The following is a 25,306-nucleotide window of genomic DNA, read 5'->3' on the forward strand; positions in this document are numbered from 1 at the left end:
CCCGAGCTGCGTCCCGCGCTGCGGGAGAGAGCTGTTGTTATGTAGGAGGTGTAAAGGGCGGGGGGCGGGCCAGCAGGGAGAGCGGACCGGAAGCTCTTCCGTGGTCTTGCAGGGACTTCTGGGAAATGAAGTCCCCGCACGCTCGCAGCCCCGCTGGTCCCTCGCGCCCCTTACCGCCTTGCTGCCTTTGTCCTGGTTTCCTCGCCTCTGGTCCTCTGGATGCTGCCTCTACCAACACCCGCCGACGAAGCGGCACCCGCGGAGCGGGTGCGGCGAGAGGTGGGCTGGGAGGCTGATGCGCTGTTTTCCTGGTACGTGTCCGCTAGAGTGGAGCTTTCTGCTTCAGTGCAGGATAGATAGGTGTCCCACAAGGTGGAGGGAAAGGGACGCTTTTAGCAGGTTCAGGTGGGCGGGGGGCGGGGGGCGGGCCAGCAGGGAGAGCGGACCGGAAGCTCTTCCGTGGTCTTGCAGGGACTTCTGGGAAATGAAGTCCCCGCACGCTCGCAGCCCCGCTGGTCCCTCGCGCCCCTTACCGCCTTGCTGCCTTTGTCCTGGTTTCCTCGCCTCTGGTCCTCTGGATGCTGCCTCTACCAACACCCGCCGACGAAGCGGCACCCGCGGAGCGGGTGCGGCGAGAGGTGGGCTGGGAGGCTGATGCGCTGTTTTCCTGGTACGTGTCCGCTAGAGTGGAGCTTTCTGCTTCAGTGCAGGATAGATAGGTGTCCCACAAGGTGGAGGGAAAGGGACGCTTTTAGCAGGTTCAGGTGGGCGGGGGGCGGGCCAGCAGGGAGAGCGGACCGGAAGCTCTTCCGTGGTCTTGCAGGGACTTCTGGGAAATGAAGTCCCCGCACGCTCGCAGCCCCGCTGGTCCCTCGCGCCCCTTACCGCCTTGCTGCCTTTGTCCTGGTTTCCTCGCCTCTGGTCCTCTGGATGCTGCCTCTACCAACACCCGCCGACGAAGCGGCACCCGCGGAGCGGGTGCGGCGAGAGGTGGGCTGGGAGGCTGATGCGCTGTTTTCCTGGTACGTGTCCGCTAGAGTGGAGCTTTCTGCTTCAGTGCAGGATAGATAGGTGTCCCACAAGGTGGAGGGAAAGGGACGCTTTTAGCAGGTTCAGGTGGGCGGGGGGCGGGCCAGCAGGGAGAGCGGACCGGAAGCTCTTCCGTGGTCTTGCAGGGACTTCTGGGAAATGAAGTCCCCGCACGCTCGCAGCCCCGCTGGTCCCTCGCGCCCCTTACCGCCTTGCTGCCTTTGTCCTGGTTTCCTCGCCTCTGGTCCTCTGGATGCTGCCTCTACCAACACCCGCCGACGAAGCGGCACCCGCGGAGCGGGTGCGGCGAGAGGTGGGCTGGGAGGCTGATGCGCTGTTTTCCTGGTACGTGTCCGCTAGAGTGGAGCTTTCTGCTTCAGTGCAGGATAGATAGGTGTCGTCAATAACAAGGTGATTCTGAAGAACAACAACCCGCATAGCGGACTGTTCCTCTGTTAAGTTACCTAAGGCGGAGGCAGTTTCATTCACTACGGCTTCAAGTGTTCTAGTTAATCTGCGTATTAATTTACTATTTTGGACGGGGCCTGTGAAGAAAAAGAATCCTTTATTAAAATCTGTGTATTGCTCCCATGCCGTTTCTGTGTAGTCGACAATCGGGAGATCTCTTCGGAGTCTACTCTTTACTAGATTTGTATTTCTGTGATAATCGGGAGGAGCTAGAAAAACAGGTGGCAGAAGGAATGCAATGTAACAGGTACCATCCCAGTCTGGAGGTAAGCGAATGTATGCGGTATGACCACAAACAAAATAGGAATGACGTGTAGCTCTAAAGGACGATTTGCCTTGATCACTGAACTCGACCACAGTAGTACATTTGCTATGACCTAAGTGTACTGAACCTTTCTTACTGACGCATAATTCACCAGTGACTGGTAATACTAACATAGCGGGGAGAACTGGTGCAGCTTCGGATTCAACAGTAAGAATCATAAGGTTAAGTGTGTAATTACCTAATCCATATACTTCATTTTCTAGATCAGTTCCTGTTCTGGTGGGGAGTCCCTTCTTGTCAGGGTAACAGACATTGAGCAGAACTAAGTTCAAGTTTCCCCAAACCCAGCTCCCTTTGAAAACAGCAATATCAGGATTTAAAGAATTAATTATTTTAAACCATGCACCACAGGAGCCATTGTGAGTGAACGGGTACGGAAAGAGGGGCAGAGCTCCCCTGTATTTCTGGTAGGGAGGGAGTCGGCCACATATCCAGCAGTTGGTAGCATTGTTAGTCTGATGGGAATGATGTAACATACTAATGAATGTGTTGTTGCGCAGCGCAAGTCTGTAAGAAAGTTCATGTGGAGGTAACTCGCTAAAAGAATGTTCAGCAGAAATATTGTAAGCAGATTGTTCACGCTTGAAAATAGGGTAATAGACAGGAAGTAGTATACTTGCAACAATAATCAGAAGACTTAGAAAAAACATGATTAATAATGTCACTATACAGTGACTACGCAGTGATTTGCAATATGTACGTTTCTTGAGTTGTCTCTCTCTCTCTCTATCTTGATCTAGGGGGTACATGTCAGAAACTATTTAACCGATTCACCTAGGGGAGGACTTAAACAATTAAACTGTCTGACTTGCTAGATCGGAGCTTTGATCGATACTCCTCTTGGGGAGTTTTCTCTCGTTCGGAAACTTTAAAGTCACTAGGCTCGATACAGTCTTTGGAAGGGGTGGATGAGCCTGGGTCTGGTTTCAGTTCATTGCATTGTTTAATATGGCTCGTGTGGATCCACCCCTTTCTTCCTTCCACCTTCACTGCTGTCCTCGTAGTAAGAAGGACGGTCTTCGGCGCTTTCCAGCGGGGCTCCAGCGGACTTTTCCTGTCAAAGTTCCTTATTAAAACCAGGTCGCCAGGACGGACATCATGCCGCTTTACATCAGTGTTGTCAGGGAAGGCTGCGGCAACCTGTGAACGACATGATTGGAGTGCAGACATCAAGGAGGCAAGGTAATCTGTCAGCATGTTACAATCAACATCAGTAATTTTCTTAGGAATGGGCGTCCCCCACATATTCGGTGGTCTACCAAAAACCACTTCGTACGGGGATAGTCCTGATCTCGAGTGGGCAACCATTCTCATATAGAACAGTGCAACTGGCAGGGCGACTATCCAGTCGACCCCTTTCTCTTGACATATTTTACCAAGGCGGGTCTTTAATGTCTGGTTATGCCTTTCTACAAGGCCTGCGGCTTCGGGATGTCGGACACAATGGAATTTCCACTGATATCCTAGCAGCAAGGAAACCTGCTTCATTAATTCGGATGAGAATGGCTGTCCGTTATCTGAGTACCCGACACGAGGCAAGCCGTACCGTGGGAAGAATTCACGAACCAACTGCTTGGCAGTGGTCGGAGCAGTGTAATCTGGGACTGGATATGCTTCGGTCCAACGGGAAAGTGCACAAACAATTACGAGGACATATTTGAATCCTCGACAACGGTCCATCTGGATATAATCCATCTGGAGGACTTCAAAAGGGTGATCGGGAGGATGAAATCCACCTTGCTCTACAGGGACGCTTTTACCTGGATTGAACTGACAACAGATCATGCAAGTACGCACTTTCTGTTTTGCTGCTGCTCGTAAGTGTTTATTGCTCCAGAGATTTTGTAAACTGTCTAACATCGCTTTTTCTCCTAGGTGTGCTGGACTATGTGCTGTATTGATCATGACCTGAACCATAGAGTCGGGGAGAAACCATGTAGATTTTCCCTTCGTCATCCAACCTTGATCTGTCTGGATCCCTCCTAGTTCAATCCATCTCTTTATTTCATCTGCAGTAGCATGTGTCTGAATGTCAATTACATCTAGTGTGGGATCCCTAACTGTCATACAATGTGTCGGTACTATTGTCTTTGTCACATCCGTTGTCTGGGTGTGAGTCAGTGCTGTATGTTTTGCTGTCTGGTCTGCCAGGTCGTTACCCTGAGAAACAGAATCTGTAACTTTGGTATGTGCTTTGCACTTCATGACGGATATGCCTGAAGGCAGATGTATTGCTTCTAACAGTGCTTGAATGAGGGGACCGTGTTGGATCTTGGCACCGTGAGAGGTCAAGAAACCTCGTTCTTGCCATAACATTCCGAAGTCGTGTACAACTCCGAAGGTATAACGGGAATCAGTGTATATGTTAACATTTCTGTTCTTGGCTATGATACAGGCTCGGGTCAGAGCGATGAGCTCTGCCGCTTGAGCGGACAGTGTGTCAATACGGTGTGTTTCTTTAACTTTGGTTTCAGTGGTCACTGCATACGCGGCCACTAATTCTCCTGTACTTGTTCTCATACATGAACCATCCACATAAAGTGTCAGGTCTGGATTTGTCAATGGAACATCTGTCAAGTCTCGTCGGGGTTTGGTTACTGCATTAATGATCTCTATACAATCATGCGGAGCTGGATCTGTCATAACTGAAGGTAACAATGTTGCGGGGTTCAGAATGCTACAGCGTCTGATTTCTATGTGTGGCTGGAATAGCGTTAATTCATAACCTGTCAGTCGTGCTATAGTCAAGTGCTGAGTCTGGGTTCTGTTTAAAAGAACCTCTACAGAATGTGGAATTTGTACTGTTAATTGATGTCCTAAAACAATTGAATCGCTCTGTCTTATTGCTAATGCTGTTACTGCTACTGACCTTAAGCACGCAGGGAGTGCCTGGGCTACTGAATCCAATGTACTTGAAAAATAAGCGCAAGGCTTATTTGAACCTGCTTGGTCTTGAGTGAGGACAGATAATGCTGTACCATCACGTTCTGTAACAAAAAGTGTGAAAGGTTTGCTGTAACATGGTGTCTCTAAAACTGGTGCTTGGCATAAGGCTTTCTTTAATTCCTCAAAGGCTTGTGTGTGTTCCTGAGTCCAAGGGAGGACAGTCGAAGTCGCTGCCTCCTGTGTCGTTAACTGAATGAGTGGTTTAGCTAGAAATGCATATTGAGGAATCCACTGTCTGCATTACGAGGTGAGGCCTATAAAGGCCCGCACTTCCTTTTGTGTCTGGGGTTGCGGCATATTTACAATTAACTGGATGCGATCAGGAGTGAGCTGTCTCCCCACTTTGGACAGCAAGTGACCCAAGTACACAACTTGCTGGACACAGAATTGTAGCTTCGAAGGAGACACCTTGTGTCCCTTGTCGGCCAGAAAATGTAAAACTGTCAGTAATGCTTGTTCACATTCGGGTTCACTTCGTGCGGTGATCAGCAGATCATCGACGTATTGCAGTAAGGCGGTGTTAACTGGCATTTGGATACAATCTAGTTGTCTTTTCAGTGCTTGGCTATAGATGCTGGGGCTTTCTGTGAATCCTTAAGGTGCGCGGGAAAATTTGAAACTTCGTCCATTTAAACTGAATCCGAAGAGATATTGGCTCTCTGGATCAATGGGTACACTAAAGAAGGCGTTCTTGAGATCAATTACAGTAAAGAACGTTGCTTCAGAATCAATAGCAGTCAATAAGGAAGAGATATCGGGGACCACAGGGTACTGTGGTACAATGCATTTATTCAGTTCTCTCAGATCAATCACCAGCCGATATACTGGCGGTGCATTGGGATCAGTACGTTTAAGAATCGGAATGATAGGAGAATTACAGATATTGGAGTCGGTCTCTACGACCACTCCTTGGGCAATGAGCTCTTCAATAATTTCCAGTAAAGCCACTACAGCATCAGGTGGTAACTTGTATTGTCTGATTCGCGGTAAAACAACTCCTGTCTTGAGTGTAACACGGTATGGTGTGATATGCATACAACCTACATCAGTTGGGCCTTTTGCCCACAAGTGATCTGGTACATTTTTCAATCTGACATCAAACTCTCGTAATACATAATGACCCTTGAAATCCCGCAGAAAGAGTCTAACTCCCTCCGGGGAACAGCATATTATGGCTCCTAAAGCCTTCAATGTTTTTATTCCTAACAGATTCTCTGGGCATGATTTCGTAAGTAACAAGTCTGTAACACGTGATAACGGACCCACAGCCAGGGGAACTGGTTCTGATACTTCATTTACAATGGGCTCTCCTGAAAAACCAAGGGAGACATTCTGTGAGCCTGAGAGGGGTGCCCCTGGGACTTCGTCATGGCTTATTGTGGTGCGGCTTGCCCCTGTGTCAATTAAAAACTTTGGGGCAGATTTATGAGGCCCTTGCGCCACGTTTACGCCGCTGTTGCGTCACGCAAGGCGGCGTAAACGTGGCGCATCCCTACGAACGATTTACAACGTGACGCATCTAGGCAGATGCGTCACGTTGTAAAGCCCTGCGCCGCTTGTGGGCGTTCCGGCGCAGGGTGGGCGTTCCGGGGTAGGTGCGTCTCGCAAAAGTGGCTGAGTGAAATCTATGAGATTTCACTCAGTCACTTTTAAGCCAATGCTGCGTCAAAAGCCTGCGCCTGCTTGAAGCAGGCGTAGGTCTTGACGCAGCATTGTTACAATGGGGCACCCCGAGCCTTGCTGGAGCTGCGTCGCGCTTGCGACGCAACTCCAGCAATGCGACACATTTCCGGCACGGATGCGTCACGCATCTGTGCCGTTTTTGCACCATGGTGCGCCGCATTATAAATGCGGCGCACCATGGCTGGCGGAGCAGTGGCGCACTGTGGCGCATGTTAACTGGCGCATCCCTGGGGATGCGCCAGTTAACATAAATCTGCCCTTTCTGTCTTTTCCCAATACTTGACTGTACATAAGGACCTTCTTGATCTACAGGAATTTCAATAAGAGGCAAGCCAAACTCCCTCTCTAGGCTGTTTCATGCGTATCGTTGGTAATCGGGGTAAGCAGATTGGGCATACTGGTACATCTGTTGGGAAACTTGTTGAGTCGCGGCAATGGGCTGTGGCTGTGATACCGCTACTGTCGGTGCTGTATGAGATGAAGCATGGATAGGCTGCGAATTCTGTATGGGCTGTACATTCTGTGAAGTCTGTTGCTGGGCCTGATCTTGTCTTGGTGGATGGGGTCTCTCTTTAGTTTTACCTGTCGCTATGTTATGTTTCAGAACTGGACATTCATGTACGTAGTGACCTGGCTGCTTGCAATAGTTGCATGTCCCTTTAACGGGAGCTGCGGTGTGACCTGTCTGGGTCTTTCCCTTTCTGTGGCCGTCGGTTGGGACCGACTGGGCTACTAGCATTTTCAGTTTCGTGTCTTTCATACGTTTCTGTTCTTGATCTTGTTCTTCTCTAATTCTGTTCTGATGGTATTGTAACATTTGTAACATCTGTGATGGCGTATTTGCTTGCCATGTACTCTCAACCTTGTATACACGGTTTTTAACTGCTAACAGGGAATTCTCCACTAACTTTGATACAAAAAGGTGCGGGTACGACTCGCTACTCGGTTTAAGACCACTATTAATAATAAAACATTTCTCGAATCTTGAATAGAAGTCACTAGTATCTTCGTCTTGCTTCTGTTTACAGGCTGAGATAGCGTCCCAGTCTTCCTTTCTAGTTGTCAGTAATCTTGGCAGAACCTGTACTATCAAACCTGGTAATGCTTTAGTTTTCTCCCCAAGGCCTAGCCCTGGGGTACGTTTGTTCTCTTCGTCTTCTATTTCTGCCCATACAATCTTTTTCTCTCCCACCTCCCATTCCTTTTCCTTCAGTTTCTCGTAGATGCCCGTGGGCAGCAGTACCTTTAACATTTTCGTGATATCTTCATATGTGTAATCCCCCATCAGTAACATGTCTTTAAGTTCTCTGTGAAAACCTGCGGGGTCTTTATCATGACACGGTACTAGTTTCTTCATTTCTAACAGTTCTAATTTGGTCAGGGGCGTGTGTACATACACACGTTTCAAGGTCTGATCGGCACCCATAACTGGATGTACTTCTCGTAAGGGGTTCTGACTTTCAATGCCATGCAGGCGTTCCGTATGATACATTTTTCTTTCTGGGGGCGGGGCGGGAACATATTCGGGGCTTACGAAAGTGTTATATCGGTGTCGTTGTTCTAGAATTATTTGTATTAACTTGGTACTTAAACCTCTCCATCTATCCATGAGTAGTGCTTCTAATGTATCGTGTAAGGGACGTGGATCAGAATGTTGGTTTCTGTATAACGTGAGGAGGTGCTGAATCATGTATACACCTGCTAATTTCTGCTCGTCTGGGGAAAGGTTCAGAAATGTCTGTGCTACGGTGTCATCATTGTATATATCCGGATTGTCAGTCCATAATATGGCTGACCGGGCTAGTTCTTGTTCATCCATAGAATTGAGTACGTGGTACCCTATTCGGTCTCGAAGCCTTTTATCAGTCTCCTGGAACTGATGTTCAGGAGAATTCGGGTTGGTTAAGGCAGAGAGAAAAACTCTCTTGCTTTCTGGACGAATGCCTTTCCTAAGGTAAGTTCCCTTACCTACATACGCTATCGTATCTGTAGTCTTTTCTGGTTCTTCAGGTTCTTCCTCCTCGTCGGAGGAAGCATTCTCTTTTTCTTTTTCTTTTTCGTGTATTTCTATCACTGCTTTCCTTATTCTCTTGTACATACTGGCTATGCAAGTCCCCTTATCATGTTTTCCTTCAGATATATTTTGGCCCCACTTGTTGAGTGCATCTAATTCACCCTGGTCTGTTTCAGGCCTGTCTCGTTCTCTTATTAGGCAATTTATGAAAAAACGTAGTATATATGCTTGAGTGTCAACTTTCTGATGCTCCATGGCATCCTTAATACTGTCAGGGTCTTTCCCAGTCTGAACGAACTGATATATTCTATCTAGGCGCTCCTTCATTCCTGCAAATAACAGCAGGAAATCAGTAGCAGATCGTAACCGTAGTGATGCCATCATCATTCTATCGTCTTTGCCGGGTACTGGGTCATATCTGCAAACTGCAAGTGGTTCTTTGAGTAGGTCGAGACGGGGTGATTTGAACGTGAAAGGACTCTGCAAGTCCCTGAGCTGTAACCTGTGCGTTAATGGCGGGGTCCGGAGACCCCCCATCGCACCTCCTGAAGCGGAAGCTTGGACATTATCTCTCTGTGGAGTCTGTATCTGTACTTGAATTTGTCTTTTAGTAGGATCAGGTGGAAGCGGTTTCGGCAGATCGATTTTAGATGCGGGAAGTGGTGAAGGTGCAGGAATGCGGATGGGCTGTCGAACGGGGAAACCTTGTTGCAGTTGCGGCGGATTTTGGTCTGGAGGCGGGTTGCCACCTCCGTCACCGTCAGCAGGCGGGACACGGACAGGCAGATTGGTGTAAGCGGGTGCTACATCCTCTAGATAGGAATTCAGAAATATGTCTTTAGTAGTTCTGTGATTTACTTTAATTGGGACCAATGGTGGCAGCAGATTTTTCGGTATTTCTGAAGTGGCTTCAGGCGAACCCTCGGCCACAAGATACATACCATTTACAAGATTGTTTCGTGCGCGGTCTGATTGTTCTGATTTTACTCGAATCCCTTCAGTAACTAATTCGTTTTCTTGAGCTTTATCTGATTCTTTAAGTCTGTCTTCTCTACGTAGTGCTTTTTCAGCACGCTTATGTGATTCCTTACGCCAAAACTCTATGGCGTCTTTCTGAGATTGTCTGGCTTTCTTTTTCCATAATGCTTCCTCTACCTTCATGATGCACTCGGCATCCCATGTTCCGGTAGGCCATCTGTGTCTTTCGTCTAGATGCTTAGTATAATCAGCCCATAAATCTAGATACAATATGGCATCTAAGCCATGCTTGTGGTACATGAAATTTCCAGGCGTGTCCCTGGGGGGAATAGGAATTTCTTCCTCCAGTATCCCTTTCCTAGTTCCTATCTGCTTTAACTTGTTGAAAAACGGCATCTTGTTTACTTAGTACTGAATGCTCAATCCTTGCTACTGAATTCTGAATACAGCTAGTTACACAAGAATACAATAATGCACATTAAAAACAGTCTCACTCATACCACGACATTAATCACATGAAAAAGACATTTGAGACATATATGACTACCCCTTATACCGGATGTACTGCTAAACAGCACAGATACACTGTCAGAGACAATGCAAAAACTTGAATAACTGATGTACTGCTAAACAGTACAGATACACTGTCTAAAACAGTGCAGACCGAATTTGTGTACCCAAACCCGTCTTGATACGTCCCAGCAATGGTACTCACCGGGAAGCACGGAAACAGAAGGCCGCGGAAAACTCGACTGGACTGGACCGGACTCGACTTTGACTCGACACGTGGATACTTCGGAAAACTGGTGGGCCTCTTGACACCTCGGACCTTGCTTCTTTCGGCTAGGCTCTGGTCGGGATCCTCCGCACTCCTCACCGCCTCGTCTGGGTACTGATCGCAGTCTTCGTCACCTCCGTGGGCCAGAGGGAGATACAGGAAATCCTGCCGGTACGCGTAGGTTCCGTCTAACTGATGGCAGGGGACAGAGCTTGCAACGCACCAACCGGCGCGTGAGGTGGGGGAGGGGTCCCTGTTCGGACGCCAAAATGTCGTAAATATTTAATTTACCATCTTAATTTCTATGCAGGTAAGTACTTAATCAATAATAACTCAATCGGAAAGAAAGAAACAGAGTCCGTGGTGTTAGAGTTCTTAGGGGTTTTATTCCTTAAAAAGGAATCGTTCCGGAACTGGATATCGGGTTCCTGCAACCACACAGGGTTCAGGAAGGGATAGAGCAATATTTTATTGACAATACATAGCTTATATACTTAATTTACATCATAGAAACCAATATAGGAGGCGTAACAGCTGAGAGAAGACAAGATAACAGCATCCACGTGTTTAGTGGTACGTAATCAGAAGGCGTGAACTAGGCGTGAACTAGAGGTGTGTGTTAGAAACGTCACAGATAGGTGTCACATGTGGGTGGCACTAAACAGAAATGTTGCAATGTCAGCAGAAATCGGAGGCTTGGATGCGCGCGCAGCTGCATGACGTGTGATTGACGTGAAACTGGAGGGTGCAGGGGACTTGACATTTACACTGACGGAAAGAGACAGAAGTCTGGCATGTCAGATCAACTTGTACTTCTATCATATCTGATATCTGATGTTTGGGAACCATATTATCTGAACGGAAAAGGTCTCTGGGGCAGAAGCTATTCTATACTGACTGTGAGTGCGTGTATAAGCGCCTGAGTGTCTGCATGAGAAGCGTGGGGGCATGGGCCTTCCATGGGAGCATGGTAACAGAGGCTATGAATTACTTGCACGGAGACAGGCCGGCCCTTCTGCTCTGCAGCTGGGGGAATGTTTACTTAAACTAGTAGGCAGGAATGCATTTTCGAGGAGCGGAACAGATAATTCGAAGGTTGTAGTCAGTCTTGGCAGGCAGCAGGCTGAGCTAAGCGCGGTGTGCCGCGCTGGAAGTAAGTCAGAGTTCACGGGTACAGAGACAGCCTGGGCTGAGGCTTTCAGAGTCAGAAGCCAGAAAAAAGGCTCGGTGGCAGAAATTCAGGGCCTACTTCGCCAGAGCAGAAAAACGTGTAGAGCACACTACAAAAAGACGTTGGCATAGCATACTTAGGAACGGACTATTCAACCCATTCAGGGTGGGTCTGAAAGAGGACATGTTAACGTTGGACGCAAATGTATTTGCGTCTTCATAGCTGGCTCAGGAGGGAAGTTACATGCACTTTAAGCTGGTACATGGAGTCGGTGGGGTACACGCTAGGGAACACAACTTGACCATAAAATTTATATTTCCTCAGCAGTAATGAACCGGTCCAGCCTGTTGACCAGTTACCGTTTATAGACAGGGTAATGCTGTCTATATGCAAACCAGCGTCCTATTAATTGTTTAAGACTACATTCACTTAGAAAATGTGGCCCCAGCGCTCGGCTGACGCCAAAACTGTTATAAAAGATCTGCGAGTCTTTATCGGCACATACGCAATTGCCATGTTCCATTCTGACCAGGGTCTGCTTTCAGCTCTCGAGCTTATAAGGAGGCCATGGCCAGCATGGGCGTTGGGTTGCGATACTCTTGTCCATCACACCCTGAGGTGTAGTGTAGTGGAAAGAAAAAACCGAGACATAAAGCAATCTATAACAGCGAAGGTATTAGGTTCAGGTGATGTGTGGGTCAAACATTTAATAAGTGTCCAACTTAGTCTAAACAACTTGCCAATAAATTCTCTAAAAGGTTTCAGCCCGTACGAACTATTGTTCGGTACTAGAATGCATGTTCAAGACCTCGATTGTCCGGCTTCAGTGGTAAAAGATAAAGACTTTGACATCAAAGATCGTTTGGCTGTTTTACAGGACTTGAATGAAACAAGAAAATCCTTAAGCAACATAAAAATTAAAGCAACAGCCAACTACCACTGAAGAGGCACCATCAGCCCCAGCAAGACCAGTCTGGATTCCAAAGATTGGGGATCTAGTCAGAGAAAAAATAGCGGTGAAGAAGGAATTTGGGCCTTCTTACAGAAAAGCAGTACCTGTCTTGGCAGTCAACGGAACAAGATCAGTAGTACTACCGCCTCTTGCTGGTAAAAAGGAGAACAGAGTTGTATCAATCGACCTGGTAAAACCATAATTATGTGGCCTATAATCAACAGTAGGCCAAGTGGACTCCCAAGAAATAACAGAATACCCAAATTTGCAACAATCCAAGTGGTTCAAACTGAAAGACTAATCACATTTGATAAACCTGCAGTGCACAGAGAGGGACTAAGCAATAATGCCATGGAACTCGTGCCTCTTGAAACACAGATTGAAACAGTTCGTCATGAAACACCAGTCTACAATGATGTGGCATCAGAATGTGCTACCAAAAGACAAATTGAGAAAACAATTCTAACAATTGACAGAACTGCCTCTGGCTACTTCATCAATTTCGATAACTTTTCTGAAGGTCAAAGCGACCCTGAAGTAACGCCAGAAACAAAGACTTTTAAAGAAAAAGCAACAGAACTCTTTCATCAACTCAAGGAAACTTATCTTATTTATCCATGGTTAGAGTTTTGGTTTGGGCTAGGTGTATTTTTCCTCCTGCTTTGGCTCATCATGATACTTGGTTTGGGAACATTCATTGAGGGGAAATATAGTTCAATGGACACAGCAAGTCAGAACATCAACTTAGTTCTAAAACCTCACAAAACATCCCACGTGAAGAAAAGAGAACTATGATCGGTAAATGTAACAGCCATTCCAATACCCGGCGGGGTAGTATGGGACAAAACTGACTATGAAGTATATGGCCCGGTCGAAATCCTTAAATATCCTCACCAGTTCAAGGTTTCATTAAGTGACTTTGTAAAACCAAGTACATTTTCTGATGATTGGGATTTTGAAAGTATAAATAATATGATGTCTGATTTAGTGTTGTCAGCAAGATTTACAGAACATGATTATTTACAAGGTTCGTCTAATTATGAACAGATGTACTGCTTCACACATTATGGAGACCATTACTTACATAAATCTGCACAACCTAGAAATGTTTTAAAGTATAACCAATGGGAACATTGTGCTACTCCACCTAAAAGCAGTTCGAAAACATTCTATGAGAAATTCCAGTACTTCTCAGGGTTTAATACAAGTAATGCAGAAACGTTTTATTATAAACTGTTGGATAAAACAGGGTTGATAACAATGCTGACAAATACTAAATTGATATATTCTGAAGCATTTTATGAAAAAATAATGACATTTGGTTTTGATTTTTGGAAGAATAACATTGAAACAAAAACCATCTGGGGTACAAAAAAATGGCAGGTACAAGGCATAGAAGCATTATTTCGAGCCTGCATGATCCCAGAACAAATAATGTTCTTAAATGACACAATTCACCAAACATCCTGTCTTGACCTAGCTAAGATTAAAGACCTTAATAAACCGTCTATTCCAAAGCCAATACCTGATAATGTAACCACAGATATCGAAATAGACGTATCTCAAATTTTACATCTAAACAGAACACATCCTGATTGGAAAAAGTGGTTAATCTGGCCTACTGACACGAATAACTGTCAAGATAGATTCCTGAACAAAACACAGGGGTTAACAATGACCAGACCAGATCCTAGATACTCCCAGAGACAACATCCAGGGATAGTAACAACATACAGTGTAGAGAAGCTGTGCCTTGAATGGCTAGAAACATCCACACTGGCAGAAATTAAGCAACACTTATCTTTACTTAAAGATGGTGCTGATTTGCGCGATTTTATTATGGGACCACGCAAACAGCGTCACAAGCGTTTCATAGCGGCAAGTATATATGCGGCATACAACGAGGCTTGGAAAGTACCTCAATTTGAAACAGCTGAAAAAATATGAGAAATTGATCGTATTAATTTGGAAAAATCACTTTTTGTTGTGGACAAAGGGTTAATGACTCTGTCCTCCAGAATATATTCACTGGACAGTATTGTATCATCTGCCATCGATATAATAGATACAGACTTGCTAATGTTACAGCATGGCCAGTCGCAATTGCGTTCTATTGTACAGCTAGGCTGGACGCTGCAAAATCTGCGTTCAGGCTATGTGCCATGGCGTTTAATCAACACAACGTCATTGTTTTCCATCTTTAACCTTACTGATAAACAAATCAGCTTGGCACAGAAAGGAGCAGACTATACAATCCTGAGCATCGAAAAACTTGAGAGATTGCCATTGACAATGTCAGAAAGACCTGTCATTGAATGGATAATCCACGGGATTATCACTATTCCGATAACAACTTTCTGATTTAACAATTGCCTTGAATATATACCGACTGGCCAGTATGAACGATTGGGTAAAGGGTACATTAAGTCAGCATGGAAATTACCATATACCCACACGTGCTATAGTGACAACAACAAAAATGTATTTCTTAGTGGTGAAAATTGCAAACATTCACTAAGCGGTATACTTTTGTGCCAGGGTATTAATTTACACGGGGCCTCTGAAGGAACTTCAAACAACCTTTCAAGTCAAGTCAAGTCAAAAGATCTTTATTCGGAATTAAAAACATCCATAAAAGTACATACAAAATACATTTTAAAAACATTCAATTCAATAATGACAGTTGGAGAATAGTACGAGGACAAACAAGCATTATCAAAATCCGTGTGTAATTTCACAACTATACAAGATTTTGTCCCTTCATGTGGAAATTTTTTTTAAAAGAAGAGAATTTTTTAGAGCACCATTTAAAAGAAGTTGTTTAAGAACACTATTTAAAACGTTATTTAAAAACCATTGTTAAAAAGGATGGGCAGCACATTGTCATAATTTTATCTGTATACACATGAAATTCTTTATCACAAAAAGATAAGACAGATAGAAAAATTTCTCTAAAAATGCGAAATAGAAAGTGCAGTGTGCGATGATTATACCTCAATGTTAAGAGTGATTCTCGATCTGACAGCAGCTTTGAGAAAACAGCTCATTCTAAAAATGACTTCGTCTGATCCCAATACCAGGAAGGACCGAAGTGCTAATTTAAAATTAGTCAATCCGTTTTTCCTACAATAGGGCATAAGATAATGTCCAGTGAGCTTTTTATAGAAACCACAAAAGAACAGGAAATGCATAAGATTTTGCTTCATGTCAGGGTTACAAGGGCAATTTAAAATTTCGAGGTGCTTGTTATATCCCAGCGGGAAGTTCAGTAAGTTAACTATACTCCCATCTCGGAAACGAAACAGTAAACCCCTAGCCCATCTACCAAGATGCAAACGTAGATATCTGTACGGTGGGCCAGGTTTTTTAGTGTGTGGTTCAGAATGGCCCAAATATTTTACAACCGTGCATTTAACCAAGTTCTTTCTATCACGCTCTTAGCTGTATAAGTCATACAATGCCCTTAAAATGATGGTCTTGTGGGAGCGATTGATTAGGTTTGGTGATGTAAACAGAGAACCCAACCCCACACTTACAAGGCACTCTTTTACTGCTTTCAACCATGGTATATGGTGTCCCCTGTCACACTTTAGACAGACTAAAATAATTTCACGGGTCAGGGTAGCAGCCGAGTTGTTCCATATCTTTATCCAGAATAATGCTGGTCTCGATCTTACAAAATCCTCTATGTAAGGAATATTCAATTCATTATGACATACATAGGTAGGAGAACAGATAACCCCCCCCAATACCTTACGACAAAATCTATTTTCTTCTATTTGAAGATGGGAACAGTTGGTATAACCCCAAACTTCAGCGCCGTAAGTGCCGGTTGGCATACATTGGGTTTGATATATCTTAACCAGGGGAGTTATTCCATCAGCTTGGTTGGGTTGTCTCAAAGAGGTTACACAATTAATAGCCTTACCCAACTTGTTTCTGGCATAAGATACATGTGCATGCCACGTACCACTGTTTGAGAAAAGCAGCCCTAGGTAGGGAAAAGTGCTGGTGCTTTTTAAGACATTTGACCCTGAAATGATCTGGGGGATTTTATGATTTTTTGGACCACAACTCATGATCAGTGATTTTTTAAAATTAGTTGTTAGGCCTAAGTCGGCCCTAAAAAGGACAAAACCTGAGATTAAAATACGGAGTGCCTTAGGAGTGCGGCCCATCAGGACCGCATCGTCTGCATAAAGGAGGGTGGGTATAGGGACTCCATTAATGTGAGGCACATCACTAGTTAGGGTGCTCAGAGAGCCACTTAACTTATTAATATACAAAATGAATAGGAGAGGGGCCAGCACGCACCCTTGTCTGACCCCCCTACCAATGCTGATATCATCAGAGACTTCACCCAATTGATTCACACGTACACATGCCTTAAGGTCACGATGTAAAAAAGCTAAAAAGTGTACCAGATAGTCATCTAAGCCGTATTCAAGAAGGGTAGACCAGAGGCGGGAACGGTTAACGAAATCAAAAGCCGAGCTCAAGTCCATAAAACCAAAGTATAAAGGGGATTTCTTAGCGATGTTATATTTTGCCATGATCAAATTCAAGTTCAAGCATTGTTCCACCGTTCCGACACTACTGCGGAACCCAAGCTGGCTAGGGTGTAGGATATTATTCTCGTCGGTCCAAGTTCTAATCCTTTTAAATATGATCCGTCCCAAAACTTTCAAGGTGTTGTCTATTAAGGAAATTGGGCGGTAACACCCAGGATCCAGCCTGTCACCCTTTTTAAAAATGGGAACAATAATGCTACGTGACCATGTTTCCGGGATTTGCCCGTCAGTTAAGTTGTTAAAAACATTGCATAGCAATGGAGCCCAAAAATCGGGCTCACATTTTAACTGGTCTATAGAGAGCCCATCAGATCCGGGTGCTTTATTCCCGGCGCTTTCTAAAATGGCATCAAATACCTCCGTTGTAGAAATAGACAATGGGTGTAGGGGGGGCAACAACAAAGGAGGATTATCTGGTGTTGCATAGATTTTTCCAAAATGTGCAACCCAGGTAGGACCAGTGATGTTACAATTGATTTCGGTCAAGTTAGAACCAATAGATCTTATTTCCTTTACCTCCTTCCAGAACCCAGTGGTATCTTTCAGGTCAGCAGATCGTGCCAGGGAATCCCAGTGGGTTTTAAGTAAATCATTTGATCTGGTGCGTAAAGCACGCTTATACTCTGCTCTGAGCAACCTTACTCGTGGGATATCCCTCGGTTCAGCTTTAAGGGCAGCTCTAAGCATCCTATTTGCTTTGGAGCATGGGGCATCAAACCATCTAGGCATTTCCTCAGCCTTACTAGAGGCTGGTCTGGAAATCTCACCTTTGATTATGGTACAAAGTTCAGAAAAAGATTTTATCACGTTAGCCCCATGGTCCTCGGTGGTAAGACAATCTTTGATCAAAATTGGGTATTTTTTACAAATTCCTGCCAGGATTCCCTTATTGTCTGCTCCCTTCCAGATTACTCTCAACTTGTCTGTCGAGACTTCCAGCCCCCTTGCGCCTATTTCATGTCTTGGACACTTACCCCTCGGCAACGATAAGTGGATGGCAATTGGGTAGTGATCGCTGTAAATTTCACATACTACTTCTGCCCTTATTAATGCCTTTGCAACAGCGTGTGAAACGAAAACATAGTCAATTGTTGTGCCTCCCCCATGTCCAATAAAAGTGGGGAATGGGGATGCGCGGTTTTCCTTACCTACGTGTTCCATGCAATTAACAAGTTCGCTAGTAGCAAGATGATCTAACAGTTCTATACCTCTTTTACATGGGGGATTTCTTGGATGTACATGTGCGTTAAAATCCCCCCCCAAACAAATGCCATCAAAATTCCCGTGTACCTGTCCATCCATAATTTCATTAATAAAGTCAAATAAAAGAATAACATTTGGGTTAGGTTGGGACAAAAAATCATTGTTATAGAAGTTGATTAAGCACAGTTTTATCCTCTGGGTATATGAGAGTGCCATGAAACTAGGACAATTAGTTTGTAGTTCGTCAATTTTTGCTTCTGCAGAAATTTTTATCCAAATGGATAAACCACCACTTGGACGACCAGACAAAGGGGCCGAAACAGTCATGTTGTGGCAGCTAAACCCCTCGAGCAACAGGTCCTCGACACACCAGGTTTCTTGAAACATTAATATGTCGTAACAATTGACACAGTCCCTCCATGAAGGAATTCCCATCTTGGACTTCAGGCCCGCAATGTTCCAGCTGAGAATTATTAGGTTATTGTTGTTATTATCCCTCAAACTGGGACCCTGGTTAATTCTTGAGGCGGATTTAGTTGTAACATGCCCCTGTTGATCACATAGTGTACTAGGTGGAGAAATCTCCAATGTTAACGGGCTCGCCTCTGGAGATGATTCCACTAAATGGACTGCCTCAAAACACACAGAAAGCCGTTCGGTGTTTTCAGAGGGCAGTCAGTCCAATGTGTCCAGGTCCTGGAATATTCCAAACCTATTCTGTAATGGAAAAACTGGAGGGGGTTGCATCATCTTATGGGGAGGACGGTAGAAATATTTTAACGGTAGAGGGGTCACCACAGTAGATGGGCCATGTCGACCAGAGTTGTAGTTCAACAAGAATTTTGCAGTGCCCGGGTTTCTAAATTTAATTACAATACAGTCCCCATTGATGTTTTTGTAAAGGGGACCGACCCAAGTAACTCGCCGTGTGGTTATGATCTCTTTTGAGATATCATAACCCACCCCCTTATGTTTTGTTAACCAATCTATACACTTGTTGTGCAATTGAACCCATGATTCTCCTTGTCCTTCCCTAAGCGGTGGGATTCCAGCCAGAACGAGAACATACGGACAAGCCTCAGGTGGAAGATGTAGGGCGGGGCCTTGATGTATAATAGGCCTGTTGTCCTCATGCGTGGTCTTTTTGTCGTGCTGGCTGGAGTTAGCAAGACCCTTCTGTGCTGAGGTGGGCTGCGTCGCTATATTGCTCTTTTTAATAGAATTAATTGATGACCCGCTTGCAGCGTTAGCAGAAACAGAGGGTTTGGTTGAAGTGACAGGTCCATGTGTAGGATTGCGTGGAAGTAAGGGGGTGTTGGTTGAATGGTCAGGCGGGTTACTGCCTGTTGTGCCTTTACTTTTGGTCACCTTGGGTGTAACAGACTGCGTTAGATTAATAGTGGCTTGTTGTTCCACAGCCCTGTTGATGCCATGGTCGCCAGTAGTGGAGACACGGGTAGTGGATTCAAGGTCTTTAAGCAGACGTTCTACTCTCATCTTGTCCAGGTTCGCTATACCTTTTCTCTTTGCGTCCTCATTTTTAATTAGATTCTCCAATTTGTCAAGTCTTTTGAAAATATTATTAAATTGTTTGATCATTTGACCTTCCAAATTATTAAAAATAGTATCTGCAATAGTCTCAATAAGGTTCCCCTCTGACTTAGAATAATAACTGGGTTTATCAGTTCCGTAGGGGGATTCAGTCGGGGTGGAGATAGATATGTAATTTGACCCCTCGTTGTTTATGACAACGACGTCACCCAGATGCAGTTGTTCCTGTATAGGTACTGTATGTTGGACCAGCTTCTGTCTCTTCCCCTTATTCCACATACTTTGTGGGGTAGGTTGATTTACAGTCCTTGGTGGCTGCCTCCGTTTGTTGTGGGTTGTTTTAGCAGGGCCCCTCTTTCTCTTGGCTGCAACTTTATCAGGTACCTTATTGATGGCCTCTGTGGATGTTATTACAGGGGCATGACCAAGAGCCACGTCTGGTGCTATGTACGTGACAGTATCATCATCGTCTAAGACAAGTGGTACATCGACAACGGGATGTGAGGGTTTTACCACAATTATTTCAGGGTTTATATGAGTATTACCATTAACACTGCTCATGGACTGTGGTTGATTAATGCTCATAGGACCCATTGAAAATCTTCTTTCAGTCTCAACAATCTCATTGAATGCAGTGTCTATCAATGCCTCAAATGACGTTAGCAATGTTACAGGGGACTCTGCGCCCTGGTTAAGGATGTCAACATTATTACTTGTAGCGGTGCAATCAGCCATTGTAGTAGACCTAATAGGGGACTAACCTTATAGAGAAATGTTGGTGGGGTGGCCCGCCCGACCACTGTTGACCTCTGAGGGCCTCAGAGGGCCCGCCCTTTGCCCGGGCTTTGCCCCGGGCGTCCCGCTCGCGTCCCGCGACGCGGGGGCTCTCCTCCCTTTGTAGGGCTCTGGCGCCCTCAGCAGCGCGACGACCCGCGTCACTGCACACGCGCCGCCGCGAGGCCTGCCGGGATTTGTGGTCTCCCGGAGCGGCGGCGCGGAGTCCGGTGTCCAGGGACTCTTGGCGGTGGCGGCGGAGATGTCAGCGTTCCTTTCTCGCCTGCTGCTGTCTGCCCAAATGACTCTCGTGGCGGTGGCGGCAAAATGCAGGTAAGTATGGATTCCCCCCGCTCTGCCGGGGCTCTCCTCCCTTTGTAGGGCTCTGGCACCCTCAGCAGCGCGACGACCCGCGTCACTGCACACGCACCGCCGCGAGGCCTGCCGGGATTTGTGGTCTCCCGGAGCGGCGGCGCGGAGTCCGGTGTCCAGGGACTCTTGGCGGTGGCGGCGGAGATGTCAGCGTTCCTTTCTCGCCTGCTGCTGTCTGCCCAAATGACTCTCGTGGCGGTGGCGGCAAAATGCAGGTAAGTATGGATTCAACAACCTTTCATGCCACCAACATGTCACACCTGCACAGCAGATAGAGCCTTTCTTTAAGCAACTCTCTAACGGGAGTTACATTCTAATAACAGATCACAGCTGTTGTGGCTTCATGCCAGGGAAAGCATATCTCGTAAGCGTAACTTCCATGGTCACTTGCTGTATGCAAGCATTGTTTCCAAACGGTCCTGGAGACTCCGAGACTCCCATTTGGCCCCGTTTGAATGTCTCTTCTATACGAATTGATACTTTAAGCAGAATGAAGTCTGTGCTTTTACAGAGAACAGTGCCCATAACGTCATCAAAAGAGGCGTATGATCTCCAAGTTGCAAGGACAGCTTCGGAGATACATGACCTTTTATCAACAAATTGCCCCGTGCATTTCACAGAAATGCTTAGCCAAATTCTAAATATGTCAAGTGCCGTAGGCATCCCAGGCGTATTTAAGACCCTTTTTTCGGGACTGTTAACACCATTCAAAGCAATCCTAGGAATTATTCCTAATTTTGTCCATTCAGTCTTTGGCGGCATACCCCTAATTTTGGGACTTGTAGCAGGCATTTTATTTTTGACCCTCCTGCTCCGATATGGCAAGCCAAAACACAGACATGACTCCGGCAAGGATGGAAAAAACGATCCTAGCAGTACGCTACCGGGACCGCATAACTAGAGTCCTTGGATTGGCCAGGCTGAGAGATCTGAACATGACCTGGTTTCTTTCATTCAGACCTATATGGCAGACCTGCATCTTACCTGTGCTTCGATGTATGCTATGCGGAGAAGAATGCGTGTTGGACACCTGTCTTGCACTTCCATCAGCAGTACCAATGGATATCGATACTTTGCTAAGTCCTGTAACGGCTCACGCATTGTGTTGTCCCCAGCGGCTACCAATCCTGATGACGGCATTCGTTGAGACTCCTGTGCTACGACTAGGTGGTGATGGAGCGAGAAATAAAAGCAATATCACCCAGGTACGACCTTCTGTGAGCATTGCTGATCCAGACATTGATGATAGCAATCATTCTCACACCTGCCAAGTTACAGCATTATCGAACTTGGCCGAACTGTCACCTGATTTTCTAGACCAATTCTTTGAGAGCCTGTCTGATATGATGTTCTCCCCTGAACAGAAACAATGATTTTTGAAAAACATTCTGACACACAGCGTTCCCGTGAACTCTGAATTCGGACTTCAGTTTTGATCAACAAAAACTACTGAAAAGCGTTGGAACTCTATTCCCCCGTTCATCAAGAATTTTTTGGGGGGAATTGAATACTTTTTCAAAATATTTACTTTTTTTTGGCACAAAATACCTTTGCTTAAAGTAGAAATATCCATAGAGAACAGAACTTCTATTTTTAATACATCTAGAGACATAATATAACTTCACCTCAGCCTCTAGCAACATGTTACAGCAAATGCATTTATATGTGATGAAATAATCTCGCCCTTCTTTTCTGTATAAAGAGATATTTCATGTGTAATTCTTTTTCTTTTTTTCGCAAAATCGTTCAACTGTTTACATATGCTATAATTTTTGAATGATTCCTATGCTTAAAGACGTACAGTACCTATGTTTTCATGTATTTCAAATACACCATTTCAAATGCAAAATGTATTTTGGGGTGGGTAATGTTACACGCGCATCTTATTGCTTTAGTTTTTAGTAATTTGATGGACATAAGTTTGTGGAGTGGGTGTCGTGTTCTAATCTAGGACCCCGATCAATATTGTGACCTTATGCCCCTATACGCCTATAATCCATCCATACCCCTATAATGGCATAAACAATCAGAGCCATATTTCAGAAACTCGTCTCTGACATAAACGATCAGAGCCATATTTCAGAATCTCGCCTCTGCAGCTCATTACAGTAGATGACACAGCAGAAGCCACTATCTTAGATTCCTAGATTACACTCCGAGTTCTTCAACAAGATAAAAACCCCCAGCAACCTGGGAAAGCCCCGCTTGCTTTGTTTTTATTAGTAATAGAACTCTAATGAGCACTGTAAGAACGACCAGTTCCAGTGACATCTTTATTGACGTCTTATGTCCAAAAACTTACGTCAAACAAGGCACCTTTCAGGTATAAATATTACCAACTTTGTCTTAGGCAAATGCGATGGTGTGGTGAATACAGGAGCAGAACAGCTGTCCCTTGCAGAGCCCAGCAGATGCGAGAAGCCCACGGACGCTGCCCCTCCTCCTCCTTGACGCGCTGAGAAAGACGCTGTCTTTTCTCCTGCCGAGAAAATCCAGCTCCGGCGTTTCCAGCCTACCCTTGCGGGTGACTGGAATATCGAGTCCTGAAAGGAGATACCAGCCCTCCAAGATTCTATTCCAGAGGTATGGTGTTGACTAAACCGTTAGAGAGAATTCTTGAAGCAAAACCTTGGCAAAACGAACTTAACTAAACTGCTACTTACTTACTCCCTCCCAAGTATTAGGCTTAGGTCAGGAACACTTGGGTAGGCGTAGTTAGAAGCACCAGTTGAGTACGTTAGTCAAATGTATATATGAATGTATATATTTTATTCATTTTAACCATTGTATGGCTAAGAAACCATATCAATGCTTTTACAGTATTATTTCGCAATTCTCCTTTTACTGTACGCACTATTTATAATAACAAGTCTTGCAATTGTGGCAATTCATTTCTCTTGTATGAGAAGAAATAATACCTTTTATTGAAAACGCCCGTCTCTCTATTCTCTGCATCTAGGTGAAAGTAATCTGCACAACTGACTGAGTGAAATAGCTGTCTATTGTTTCACACGACTCTAGAGATTGACTCTTATTCTTAGGAGCAAAGTTGTCATGTTTATGCGGTTGTTGGAAAACTGAATCCCTTCTTGTCTGTACCAGGGAAGCTGATCACTTCCTATTCAGTCAAGAAAGTTTCCAGTGACCTCTGAGCTAGTTGGTACAAACCCAATTAAGTTTAGCATAGTCAGTAGAGACCTGGAAGACCGCACTTCTACGTCTACACTGCTGTTTATGTTATTCAATGCGCAGGGCCTATAGGGAAAATAGGAACTACACTACACCTTCAGGTGGACCAGGTGTTCCTCCCAGGTGGAGCTGAAGACCGCAATATCATCCAGATATGCTGCGCAAAAGTCATCCAACCCAGTAAGGACTTGATTCACCAACCTTTGGAAGGTGGCAGGTGCATTTCTCAAACCAAAGGGCATCACCACAAATTGATAATGCCCACCTGGGGTAGAAAATGCAGTTTTGGCTTCAGACTCCTCAGCTAACCTGATTTGCCAGTAGCCAGCTGTCAAGTCAAATGTGCTCAAATATTTGGCAGAAGCCAATTTGTCAATGAGCTCATCTGCCCTTGGAATAGGGTGTGCATATGTCCTGGTGAAAGCATTGAGTCCTCTGTAATCCACACACAACCTCATCTCTCTCTTGCCATATTTGGTGTGAGGTTTGGGGACCAGAACCACTGGGCTAGCCCAGGGGCTCTCTGAAGGCTCAATAACGCCTAATTCCAGCATCTTTTGCACCTTAGTCTTTATACAGTCCCTGACTTGGTCAGGTTGCCTGTAAATCTTGCTTTTTACAGGAAGACTGTCACCAGTGTCCACCACATGGGTACAACAGTTAGTCTGACTGGGTGTCAATGAGAACATATGTCTGTATGACTGCAAAACTTGTCTACAATCATGTTGCCGATGTTCAGTGAGGCTGCCATCTAAGGCCACACCATCAACTGAGCCATCCTCAGGGTTCTGAGTGAGCAGGTCTGGGAGAGGGTCACTCTCTTCCTCCTGTCCTTCATATGTAGCCATGAGCAAGCCCATGTCTTCCCTGGTAACATATGCCTTCAATCTGTTGACATGGAGCACCCTGTGGGGGCTCCTGGGAGTTCCTAGGTCCACCAAGTAGGTAACCTCTCCCTTTTTCTCAACAATTGTATGGGGTTCAGACCATTTGTCTTGGAGTGCTGCTGGGGCCACTGGCTCCAACACCCATACCTTCTGTCCTGGCTGATACTCAATCAAGACAGCCTTTTGGTCATGCCAAGCTTTCTGCAATTCTTGGCTAGCCTCAAGGTTTTTGGATGCCTTTTCCATATACTCAGCCATCCTGGAGCGGAGACCAAGTACATAGTCCACTATGTCCTGTTTAGGCTTTTTGAGAGGTAACTCCCATCCTTCCTTCACCAGACATAGGGGTCCTCTTACAGGGTGCCCAAACAACAATTCAAAGGGGCTGAAGTCAACCCCCTTTTGAGGGACCTCT

General features: G+C 45.3%; 1 protein-coding gene across 2 annotated transcripts in view; it reads left to right on the plus strand.

Moving 5' to 3' along the window:
• The window catches only part of LOC147732477 (receptor-interacting serine/threonine-protein kinase 3-like), a 1,935,498-nt gene that overhangs the window by 247,437 nt on the left and 1,662,755 nt on the right, over nt 1-25,306 (plus strand). The window lies entirely within an intron of this gene.

Source organism: Lissotriton vulgaris, chromosome 2_1, assembly GCF_964263255.1.
Source record: "Lissotriton vulgaris chromosome 2_1, aLisVul1.2, whole genome shotgun sequence".
Classification (NCBI taxonomy): domain Eukaryota; kingdom Metazoa; phylum Chordata; class Amphibia; order Caudata; family Salamandridae; genus Lissotriton; species Lissotriton vulgaris.